We start from the raw sequence: 12,046 nt of genomic DNA on the forward strand, positions 1-12,046 counted from the left end.
GCTCTGCAATCTCAAGCAGGGCATACAGTCATTTGTACCACAAGGCTCAGCTACAGCAATCTGTCATAAAACAGCACCACTAGTAAGAGCTAGCATGTGCTCTCCAGCTTTTTGATAAGAAGGCTGAAACATATTCAGTCCATGGACAGAGTTTTTTCACCTCTCACCTTATTGAGAAGAAAACTACCAACCTTCGTGACATCACCTCCACCTTAAATGATCACAGTAATCTTTTAGTTTTCCAGCCACCAGGATGGAACCTCCTCAATCAGACTGGTTTAGAAGATTAAATTTTATCTTTGCAGGAAAAAAAATACAGCTGTAGAGATCTCATAGCTATGAGTCCTTTTCTGTGCCGCTATAATATGATCCTGGCAACCAGTTTCAGTGATTATTTTCCCCTCATTTTATTTCATTCAGCTCTTATGGCCAATACTTTTTGGTTATGATTAAATCTGTATTAAATATAATGGCCCTGACAAACCCTCTATTCAAGGAGGTTGGCTTGATATATTGTGACTAGGAGGAGACAGAGGGAGAGATGAACTGATGTGCCACATTATTTGGTTTGACTTAAATAAGGGTTTAGTTAATTCAATTGAGTTTCATGCTATGCGGTACTTAGTTTAATTATGGCAGAGACAGCCGTGCCATTGCAGTAAAGACTGCTAGCATTTATGTGCTAAAACTCCTACTGTCAAGAGTTCAGAATGAGACCATATAAGATTTATGCCATGCTTGACATAATACTGTACATATGTATCAGGGGAGACATTTGTTTTAAGGTTTTAGAAATAATCTCTTCTTAAAAATCTAAGTTACGATATCATAGATTTCCCTCAACAAGCAATATATTTTATACATATAATGTTAAAAGCCCAATTTCTTAGATTCTTTGTTGATGCTGAAGTAATTATCAAGCATATTATTTTTTTGTCATATGACAGAACTTTAACTGCCTTCTGCTTTATTTCAATTTGTATTTTAATAGGCATGGGGATTTCAATTCATTAGGCTAAACAAGAAAATCCTTCTAACTCTAACAAGTGCTGAGATGACTAACTGCCCAATCCTACCTAAGTCCTAGTGTGGCAATGTAGCGGCACCAGCATCAGCTACGCTGCATCCTGCAGGGGATTCTTGGCTACTGAAGGTCTCCTCAGGGTAAAGGGACATTTGTCCACTTGCCCCAGGCTAAGTCCCAGCCACTGCTGTGAGTCAACTTGGATATGCACCAGTGATATTGCAATGCGCATGTCCACATTGATCCATGCAGGCAGATAAGGCCCAGGAAGGTGGTTTGGATACAGTGCACACCAACACCAACACCACCGCCTGTTCCACCCCGGTCACCACCCTGTTCCACCCTATCCCTGTTTCCCTGCCCTCCCCCACCTCTATGCTGCACCTGCTCTGGCAGTCCTCTCAAACATCACCAGTGTGCATGGGAAGGCTTCAGCCTTCCTGCTGGTATGCCTGGGTCTTGCACTGTTGCAAAGTGTTTTACAACGCTTTTGCAACAGCATGCGCTGGCTGAACATGCGTTCTTTGCATGTTCTTTGTTAGGAATGGGCCAGAAGCTAGCTAAGCAGGTTGCAGGATCATTTTCTTTGGGAGCTTTCAAGATAGGGATGGGAAATTTTCTGGCAAGTTCCGTTAGCCTCCTGTTAGTTGAAATGCAGGCATGGATAGCTCATGTCTCTTCCACCTCAAAGGTTCCATGAGAACTTGTAAACCACTCAGCTTTGCTGATCGGTTGGTTAGTCATCCTCTGCCTGAGTGACAGTTGCAACTGCATTGCTAGGGGCAAACTTATCTACAGATGCCACCAAATTTTGGACAAAGCAAATGCAAGATGAAGTTTGGGAAGTCCTGGTCAGGACAGATAACTGTCAGAATTGTTGAGGCCAAAAATCACATGAATATCCATAAGATTATCAGTGTTTCTCAGGAGGGTAACACGTCTATAAATTCTTGTCCAGGGAAAGCTTGGATTGGGAGATGTTATTGTTGTTGGCAACCTTCAGTCTCGTGAGACTATGGTATCGCGCTCTGAAAGGTGGTTTTGGAACAGCGTCTAGTGTGGCCGAAAAGGCCAATTCGGGAGTGACAATCCCTTCCACAGTGAGAGCAAGTGCAGTCTGTCCCTGGTCTGTCTCCCTGGCTATGGGCCTTCCTTCTTTGCCTCTTAGCCTCAGACTGTTGGCCAAGTGTCTCTTCAAACTGGGAAAGGCCATGCTACACAGCCTGCCTCCAAGCGGGCCGCTCAGAGGCCAGGGTTTCCCACTTGTTGAGGTCCACTCCTAAGGCCTTGGGGGGGAGGGAGGAGGAGATGTTATTAAATATCCTATAATATTTCTTACATATATACATTTATTTAAATTGCCCAAACCAAACCTCTATCTGTACAGGAGCACCTGTATTAAATGTAATAAAAAGATGCATAGTGGAAGGAAGATGTGCCCGTGTGTGTGTGTGCAAGTAAAATGACATCAACCAGAAATGCACTTAAAATTCTTACACATAAACCAACTTTAAAAATTTGCATTTAAACTGCCTTTTTGTAAGTTCTGAAAGAACTTTGTAAATTTTGTAAATTCTGAAGAATACATGTGTGAGACATATTCTGAGGAAAAAAAGAGTCAGCTGAGAAATTCAGAAACAAGGGAGGGAGAAAGATTCAGGAAAAATTTTTACAAATGCAGGCATCATAAAAGTTCAAGTAGGAAATTGATTGCTAGGGGCAAAGGAAAGAATTTTGTAGGAAATGAAGGCTTGGGAGTGGCATGCAAGGAGGCTTTGGGGTGTGAGCGAAGGAAATGGTTGTATAGGCAGTAGGCAGGTCGGTAGCCAGGATTCTAGAGGTGGGGGGGCAACCATTTTTTCAGGGGGGGGGCAATTAGGTTATCTGGTGTGCAAAATGAAGGATAAGTATGGAGAAACATCAAAGAAACATAACTAACCCAAATTTCTTTAGGAGGAAATATTTTGGGTTGTGTTTTGTTTTAAAGATGCATTCATTATCTGTAAAGCAATCTAACAATGATCTGCATAGAATAAATGCATCTCTGTATGCTATGTAAAATCTATTTGTCTACATAGAAATGACATGCAACTTGTCCTTTCATTTTGGACACCAGTGCAATACACAAACTTGCAACACTGCAAAAGTAAACATATCACTATGATACAGGTAGTATTTACTTGTATTGAAAGCCTTTCATTTGCTGATGACAAAAGTAAATTTACTTTACCTAAAAGCAAGAGGAAAGATATTGAAGTAAAATATAGCAATGCCATGGAACATTAGTTTTTTACATTATTCATCACTTTTAAAAAGCAAGGTACAGAAAATTTGAAACTACCTAGGAGGGCTGAATTCTCCTATCTTTCTGAGAATTGAATCTTCTTAGAACCTTTTCCACACTTAAATTCTTGGTTCTCTTTAGCTCGTAATGGTTGGCAACCTTCAGTCTCGAAAGACCATGGTATAAGCCTACAGCACCCGTTATTCCCATGCGGTCTCCCATCCAAGTTCTAACCAGGCCTGACCCTGCTTAGCTTCCGAGATCAGACGAGATCGGGCATGTGCAGGGTAACAGTTGCTGCAAAAACTAGTTATGCTAAATTAGCCATTCTTGAGTGAGACATTGATAGTCTTTGAGGTCCATTAATTTGGGTAAGCACTGAGAAGGTCGATTCACAAACTGCTGTGCTACATGCAAAAGTTCTTACTGCCGCTAACATACTGTGACAATCTTCAAAGGCACTCCAGTGTTTATTTCACTGAAGAAATTTCGCTTTTCAATTTTGTTCTTCTCAAGGAAATGCTTTACTACTTTCATTTCTTCTTTACTTGGAATGGTAATATTGAAATTTTTTAGATAATTAAGCCTACCATTTTCATCATCTAAATTTTCTGCTGCAATTATTGCCTGAAGAATCTATTCATTGTCGTGGAATCTTCTTTTTATTTTGGCTAGTACTATTTTCCTTGGCATTTTTACTTCTTCCTCTTTAGCCAGTTTTGATGTTTCCTGCAGAATTGATTTCAAAGTCTCACTGTTTCTTAAGTCTTCTAGTAAACTTTCTGTAGCTTGAATTAAGTTATAGCCCTGCTCCAAGGAAATGTCATGACTTTGGAGTCCCTTATCTACTGGTGAAAGAATTTCCAAAATATTTTTCATTACCACTAGACAAAATCTAAACTCTTGCTTCTGCATTATAAGATGGAGACCAGTGCTAAGAACCACATCTTCTCCAGAAAATCTTTTTCCATTATTTACTGATATTAGTTCAAGAGTTTCTGATATATGTTTGCATTCTTCAAAAATTGTCCTACACACCTGAAGATGTCCTGACCATCTCTGTTCCAGCAGACGAGAAAGAGCTTTGCCTTCATACTCAGCAGCTACTACCCTACGGGACAAAAAGTTGTATAATTCCACACATGGTCCAAAAAATTCCCTCACCGTTGGCACAACTTCAACTGCTTTAACTACAACTAAATGCAGCCTGTGGTTAAAACAATGGATGTATGGAATTTCTTTCTTCAGTTTTTTTTTTCATTAATGCCTGGACACCACCCTTCTTGCCACTCATAACTGATGCTCCATCGTAACATTGGCTCAACCGATTGTTAGGATTTAAACCATACCTTCGGAATGTATCTAAAGTTGTGTTTGTAAAACTCTCAGCATCCAAAGCAGTTGTTGTCTCTATGGATAGCATGGATTCGTAAATTTCACCATCTTTAACATATCTAGTAGCAATTGCTATATTTTCTCTTCGATTTTTGTCTTTTGTTCCATCCACCAAGACAGAAAAAAATGGGAGATCTGCATTCTTTATGTCATTGGAAACTTCCTCTTGAATGAGATCAGTCATTACTTTAACTATTTCATTTTGAATTTCTGAGGATTCAAAGTGGCATTCTTTGGAATAATTTTATAAGATTCAGCTAGTTTTGGGTCCTTTTTGAGGGTATATTTGAAAAGGTTTTTAAATAAACTTTCCTCCACATGTTCTTCAATGTTGTATATTTCCCTCATTGGAAGCTCATTAGCTACAAGAAACTGAATGATTTCAACAATGCTTGAAATGTAATACCTATGTTTTTCAAGCACATTGTCATTAGAGTTGAAATAGATGTGTTTGAATCAGTTCTTTGGTTTCTTTCAGACCACATTAACATAGCCTGTACGTGGGTCTCAGATGAAGCTTGCTTGAAAAATCCTGATTTAGTTTTATCCAATGCAGCCTTCCAATTGCTAAATCTTTTTTTATGTAAGCTTGCTCTTTAGTAAATGGAACAAATGGGTGACATGGATAGCAAAATGCAGCAACTAGTTTTGAAGAATATTCCAACCACTTAAAATGTTGAAACCACTCTGATCTGAATGATCTGCCATCTTTGTTCTTTGGATATTTACCAAGTTTAATTTGTATAATAGACTCTCCTACTCGTGCTAAATCATCAGGAGTCTTCTCATTAATTGTCTTACTCGTGCTAGCAGAAGTAATGATATCTCTATCTCCACCTGTTGTTTCCAAAGTTTCTTGATTACACGAGTCTGAAGCTCGGTTTGTTCTGACAACAAAACGGTCCATGTTGGAAGATTTCAACACTAATTCTTTTGCACTCAGGTTCTTCAGAGTAAATGTCTGTTTATTTGGTGGTGTATATTCACAAATTCGCACCTGTCAACAATCCATTGCAAAAAAAATCACACTTTTAATGAAAATATAACAGTTTGCAGGAGCAAAGAAGTCAAGTGTTCAGCGGTCACCCAACATATACACAGGAGGGCCACACCATATATCAGGCATGGAGTTCAGGACCTAGATCTATACTATTCCAGTTTACACTAACTTTGAATTCCAATACCCATGAAAAAACTCTGAGATCTCTAGGAAAGATTCAAAATCTTAGAGGCCAGACCTTTGCTTTCCTCTCTCCCCCCCCCCCCCAAAGAGAAAGGCCCTACCAGACCCAAACAGCAGAAATGGCCCATCCAAAATCTCCTGCCTGCTCACCCCCAAATGATGCCAGAGTCACTCAGCAGCAGCGTCCAGGGTCCTGCAAAATGCCTGCACAGCCACTCAGCTCCCAGGAAGGTGATTGAAGGCACTGAGCACATTCCCTCCAGGCTTTTTCATGCCCGCCTCTCTGGTATCCTGTGACTATCAACAGGTCACTATGATTGGCCCCTAAGGTGAGTTACTAAGCCTCAGCAGCCTGAGCTGATTGGAAGAGGCTGCCTGCAGGGAGGGGCTGAGCTCTCAAGGAACAGGAGCTAAATTGGAGAACATTCAACCACATTTACATGACAAGTGTGGAAAAAATGCCAGGGGGGGCAAAGTGCTGGCTCAGGGGGGGCAACCCCCTGGCCCCCCCTAGCTACAGCCCTGACAGTAGGATGAGAAAACAAGTAGTATCTGAGAGAAGAATATGTGGAGTAGTAGGCAAAGGTCCAAGGAACAAATAAGTGGAAGAGGAATGGTGTTGATGAAATGAGTTAAAGACCAAGAGGAGACAGTGAAATAATCTCACTACATTAGGAACAGAAGTCTTGTGTTGGCCACAGGTACATAGGCAGGTAAACAAGCTTAGAAGACTATCATTCAATGAACCGACGAATGGCAAGTCCAGAGAAGGAGTATGGGCCAAATGCCAAAGAAATGCTTCTTCTTGTCTCTTTCTGACATGGCTTTTCTCAAAGTGTGAACAGGAAGCTTAACACTGAAAGTGGGCCTAAACTCCCTCCAGAACGTATTTATTTGAATGATTTCTATCCCACCTTTCTCTTCAGATAAATGGAGCAGTAAGACGGCATGCAAGGTAAAAGAAAGTCTTCAGTTCTTATTGGAAGGTTAATGGAGGGGGGGTAAGTTCTTAATTGCACTGGGAGATTGTTACATAATAAAGGTGCAGCTGCAGAGAAGGACCTGCTCCTTACTGCCATCAATTTGGCCTGCAGAACCATTTTTTTTTTTGCTTCTTTTTAATGCGCATTGTCTCAGTCATTGATCTTTAGCTGTGTGGAGGAGTGTCCTCCAAACCATTCCACATGGGTGTGCAACAGATTCACAGAGTGGGAGAGAGAAAGAGAGGCTTTAGCATCTTTCAGGAAAAGTTTTGTGACCTGAAAAATGTACCGTTCTTTGCAGATTGTGTTGGCCACATCTGTTGCTCATTTGTTAAATGTGTGATTACTAGCATAGCTCTCATGAATTAAATGAATTCACTCATAGCTCTCATGAATTAAATGAATTCAGCTCCACTGAATTAAATGGGCTGGGGAGTTCTGAGAATTCCAGCTCAGCTCACAGTTTAATAATTATGGTCTCATCACTTTTCTTTGTCTTCAGTTCAAGGTCACAAATAGGGTAGATGCGCTGTCTTGCTGATGTTTTCTCTACTGCAGAAGGAAGCCTTCTACCTAATTATCAATCTAATCCCTATACATCTTTAGGAAGCAAACCCCAGCCATTAATTGCTTTGATAAATGAGAGGTTTTTAGAGGGGAATCTGCAAGCATTTGGCACAAGTGCAAAGAGGTTAAAAAACAAAAGCACAAGACAGAGCAAGACAAAATGTTTTTACGATGACACCGAACTATGGGGGGGGGGGGAAGAGCAGTTTAGTGATTAATAATTCACTTATTTGAAGCAGATCAGAGGTAATTAGTGAGCTGAGCTCTGTGTGGCCATGAAAATTAAATGGCACATTAGATGTTTGGGTTTCAAATTGTAGCTTACACTAATTGACTCCCTGAGGGTTGAAACAAATGTTCAATGATCATGAGTCATGCTTTTTAAAAATACATTACGAGACTTGACATGAAATTATATACTTTTGTCTGAAAAAAAAGATTTGTTAAATTCTTGAAGATTTGCTTAATTTTCCTTTGGACTTCTGATACCAGCAATAACATGGGACTGGAACATAGGCTCACACTATTCGGGCAAAGCAAATTCATTCTTTGTACCTAAGATTTAGGTTTAGGAACAGAAGTCCTAAAACTGTCTACCCTTGGCAACTTCAAGCAGACTGATTAGACTTTTGAGTACGACAATAAATCCTATTTTCAACTTTCACCCTTGCCTCCTTTGTCTCTTTTCCCATCCATTACACAAACAACTGGTCACTAGACAGATTCCTCCTTCCACATGATTGTTTTCTTCTGTGTACACGTGTTACATGTGTTTTAAAAAGCATTGCCAGTTAACGATGGCAACATCGAAGCTAGGCCAGAAATAGCAAGCAAGACTTGGATGTTATTCTAACATTTAGACTGAAGGTTGAAGTACAAGCCTGCCCTAGTATCCACGGGGGTTCCATTCCAGAACCCCCACAATTAAACAAAACCATGGATAACTGGGTATGCCCCCTAGCCCTCCTGGCTGTGGTTGGGTCTGGAGGGTGTTCTGAGCCCCACAGAGACCGCACACATCCACCCATGGCCTCTGAGGGCTTCAGAATGGCTGTTTGGACCAAAAAAGCAACTTCTGGTTTCCTTGAGAAACCAAAAGTGATGTTTTTATTACCCTATAAGGTTTCCTGAGGCACAGGGAGCCCCAGTTTTTCAAGGAAATCAGAAGTTTTTTGTTGTTGTTTTTTGGCCCAAATGACCATTCAGAAGCTTGCAGAGGCTCAAATGGACACGTGTGGCCTCTGCAGGGCTTAGAACACCCTTTGGAGGTAAGGGGAGCAGAGCTCACCTCCGAAGGGGCACATGTGGGGGGCACACACATGTCAACATACATCTGTCAGATTTCTGTTTTAACTGGGTTGGTGTGGCCCAGACTCTTGGTTCCGTGACCTAATCTGGCATTTACTTGCCATGTCAAATATGTACATTTTTGCAGATACCTCTTTTACCCAGCATGCTCTAAACCTTTTGCCCATTCCTTCTAGTCCAGCCATGTGCACCTCCTTCACTTCATTCCTGATCACACCCCATAGCTTCTCTTGCTTTCTAAAGAATTTGCATTAGAAACCGGAATATAATCCTTGCAGCCCCTGAATATGTTCTAATTTTGCTCCAGTTTAATAAGACTTTTCATCCCTTTTTAATAAATGAAAGCCACATAGAATCTTGCACATTAATATTTGGCTGTTTTAGTCCTGGGGAAAACTCTGAGATCATCTGCTATTTTCTCATAAACCCTTGGGGGCTCTGGGCTTGCTGCCTTGCTTATTCCATTTTTTTCCTACAAGGAGGTCAGGGTAGCAACATCAAGTTAACTCATTTTATCATCACAAGAACCTAAGAAGTGATTACACGGGGAGAATATAACTAGCCCAATGTCACTCAGCTAGTTTTGGGACTGAAGAAGGATTTTGTTCCAGCATTCTACCCACTGCATTATATATGTATGCCAATAAAGGTCTGTCTGTCTGTCTGTCACTATACAGACTAAGAGCCCAATCCTATCCAACTTTCCATCGCCGGTGCAGCTGCAATGCAAGCACTAGATGAGGGAACAACTGTTCCCTTACCTTGTGGAGGCCTCCATAACTACTCTCCCACCACAGGATGCAGTGCACACCCCATTGGCATGGCTACACTAGGGCTAAAAAGTTGGATAGGATTTGGCCCTGATTCACATTAACAGTTTCTGTGCTTGTTGGCCTTATGTCCCACCTTTGATAATTTGAATAAGATTAACTTATGAATGAGCATTCTGGCATTAGAAGGCTCTTTCTGGCTTCACAAAATGCAACATGCCAGTGTGTCTGGATTGAGAGGCTGGCTGGCTCCACGCACCAGCAGACAACTGATGCCTGCCAGCACTAGTAAGTTCATGCAGGGGGTGGAAGGGAGGATGGCAGAGATGGAACAGAAAGGGGCAGGCGGAACTAGGTGATGATGGGGCTGGGAAGGAGGGCATATTGGAACCGGGAAGGGGGTAGTATCAGTGGCAGCCGCACATGTCAAAATTCTAACTCCCCCTTCCAAGCTTTGATTCCCAAGCTGGGTCCTTGTGGACTTGCACCTGCGTTAGAGCAGGTGCAGGTCCAAGTGCTAGTGCAAGTCCAAGTAAATCCCATGGGGTGGCATGGGCTTACCCTGGGGCAAGGGAACAAATGTTCCGTTACCACCCCAAGGCGGATTCCATATACCAAAACTCCCCAGCAGGAAACAACGGGTGTCATGTTGGCGCCACTGCATCAGCGTTGGAAGTTGCGTTGGAGTGGGCTGCCTGAGAAGGAACCACATTGATCAGGTGGCTGGCATGTTCCTTCCACACTAGTGCTGCCCATCTCTAGAGCAATCTTACCAGATGATCAGGATAGAGTCTCAATCCAAGTGGCTCAAATGTTGTCCAAAACCCTCCCATGGGGGATGGTGGTGGTGCATTAACTCTAAGCATGGCCTCTTCCTATATGTCCTCATCTGTCTTTTAGAGATCAGTGACCACTTGCCTGTTACCCCTAATGCAGTTTACAGGGATGCGGGCTTTGCTTTGCTCTCTTATCTGCTTATCTCCATATCTGCTTCTCCTTATCTCCCCACTACTGAACTTGTTTGGGACTTGTTAAACACAGGAACTGCTACTGTGCAGGCAAAATTAGCCCTGCACTGAACAACCCTGAATTCTCCTACATTTACAGAAACGAAAGCAAAGAATCTCATAACTTCAGAAATGGAGATCCTTAATTCTTAGAGAATTTTCACATATCTGCCAAGACTACCTTGCAGGGTGGTTGACACTGGCATGGGAACCAAGTAATTCATGTGGTTCTTTCTTCCATATGATACCAGAGTGAAACCAGATACAGTCATATGGAATTGGCTCTCACTCTGGTCTGACAAAGTACAAAATTAGCTTGGAAAAGTTCCACATTCATTCTGAAAATATTCACACTGACAAATATGGATTCTGAGCCAGTGGTCACTCCTGTTGATCATGCCAATTATTGATAATAAGGGGACAATCTGCTGTTTGATTGAATCAGATTACTTATTAACATTATTGACTGATATCCCTTTTAGAGTTGCACCCAAATTACTCCCTCCATATATCACAGTACGTCTTGGTATTCCATTCACATTTATTGATTTAGATTGATAGCCCGCCCAGGAATCATCAACTGCTTTAAGAGTTGTATCCTAAGTAATTTTTCTGTCAGGGTAAGGGGGGCTTCCACACATTAAACTGATAGCACATGGTCATTGCACATAGAATCCTGGCTAGGCTTTGCAAATGTGCAATATTTTCACAATGCGTTGCACAACGTATCACTGGTGGAAGTAAAATTTTAAATTAATTGTTGCACAATGTCCTCTGCACATGTTTGTACATCCACACATGGAACTGCACACAATGCTGCCTAACTCTTGCATGCACTCCTTAGGATATAATCCTATATCACTACTATTTTTAACCTTCATCACAAATGTCCCCTTCTGTCTCTGCTGTTAATGTTCAACAAAGCCAAAACTTTGTTTCCTATTAGCTATGATCACAGAAGCATCTTGTCTGTGGTTTCCTTTCTCTCTGTTTGTATCCATGAACAGTCAATACATTCTACTAAGAGACCAGCAGTTTGCTTGCCAGTAGTATATGTTCCTAGTTGAATCTTTTCAATGGATTTCTTTCAGATCTATCCAGAACTCACCTAATACAAAACAAAATGAGGTAAATTCAGAGATTTCTGCCTGGTGTAACATTTACATAGTTTTGAGAAAAGATGAAAGGCTTTAGTTAGCCTCCTTCCTTCTCCAAAATACCTAGTAGAGCTTTAGTGATGAAATATCACAAGATTCAGCATCTCCCACTCCGCTCACCAGCCAATGACATGGAGCCATGGCAAGAACATGCAGAATGTTGTGATGTCACAGCATGAACTACTAGCTATCTAGAGAGAATTAGAAGCTAAGGCCGGTCACCCAATTACAAAGGCGACGATGGTTTGTTTAGCCTGGCCTGGAACACAAGAGTCTCCTCCCCGTAGGGGGAGTGGAGGTGGGCTGAAACTGAGCCTTTTAAGGGACAACACCCGGTCCTCTGCCTCCTTCGCACGTGGGCGCTGTGT

At 41.6% G+C, this 12,046-nt stretch overlaps 2 pseudogenes; both read right to left on the reverse strand.

Moving 5' to 3' along the window:
- Positions 1-12,046, reverse strand: part of LOC136638566 (zinc finger protein 721-like) — a 1,054,179-nt pseudogene that overhangs the window by 884,001 nt on the left and 158,132 nt on the right.
- LOC136642530 (5S ribosomal RNA) lies at positions 3,494-3,613 on the reverse strand (annotated as a pseudogene).

The sequence above is a fragment of the Tiliqua scincoides genome, chromosome 2 (assembly GCF_035046505.1).
Source record: "Tiliqua scincoides isolate rTilSci1 chromosome 2, rTilSci1.hap2, whole genome shotgun sequence".
Lineage (NCBI taxonomy): Eukaryota > Metazoa > Chordata > Lepidosauria > Squamata > Scincidae > Tiliqua > Tiliqua scincoides.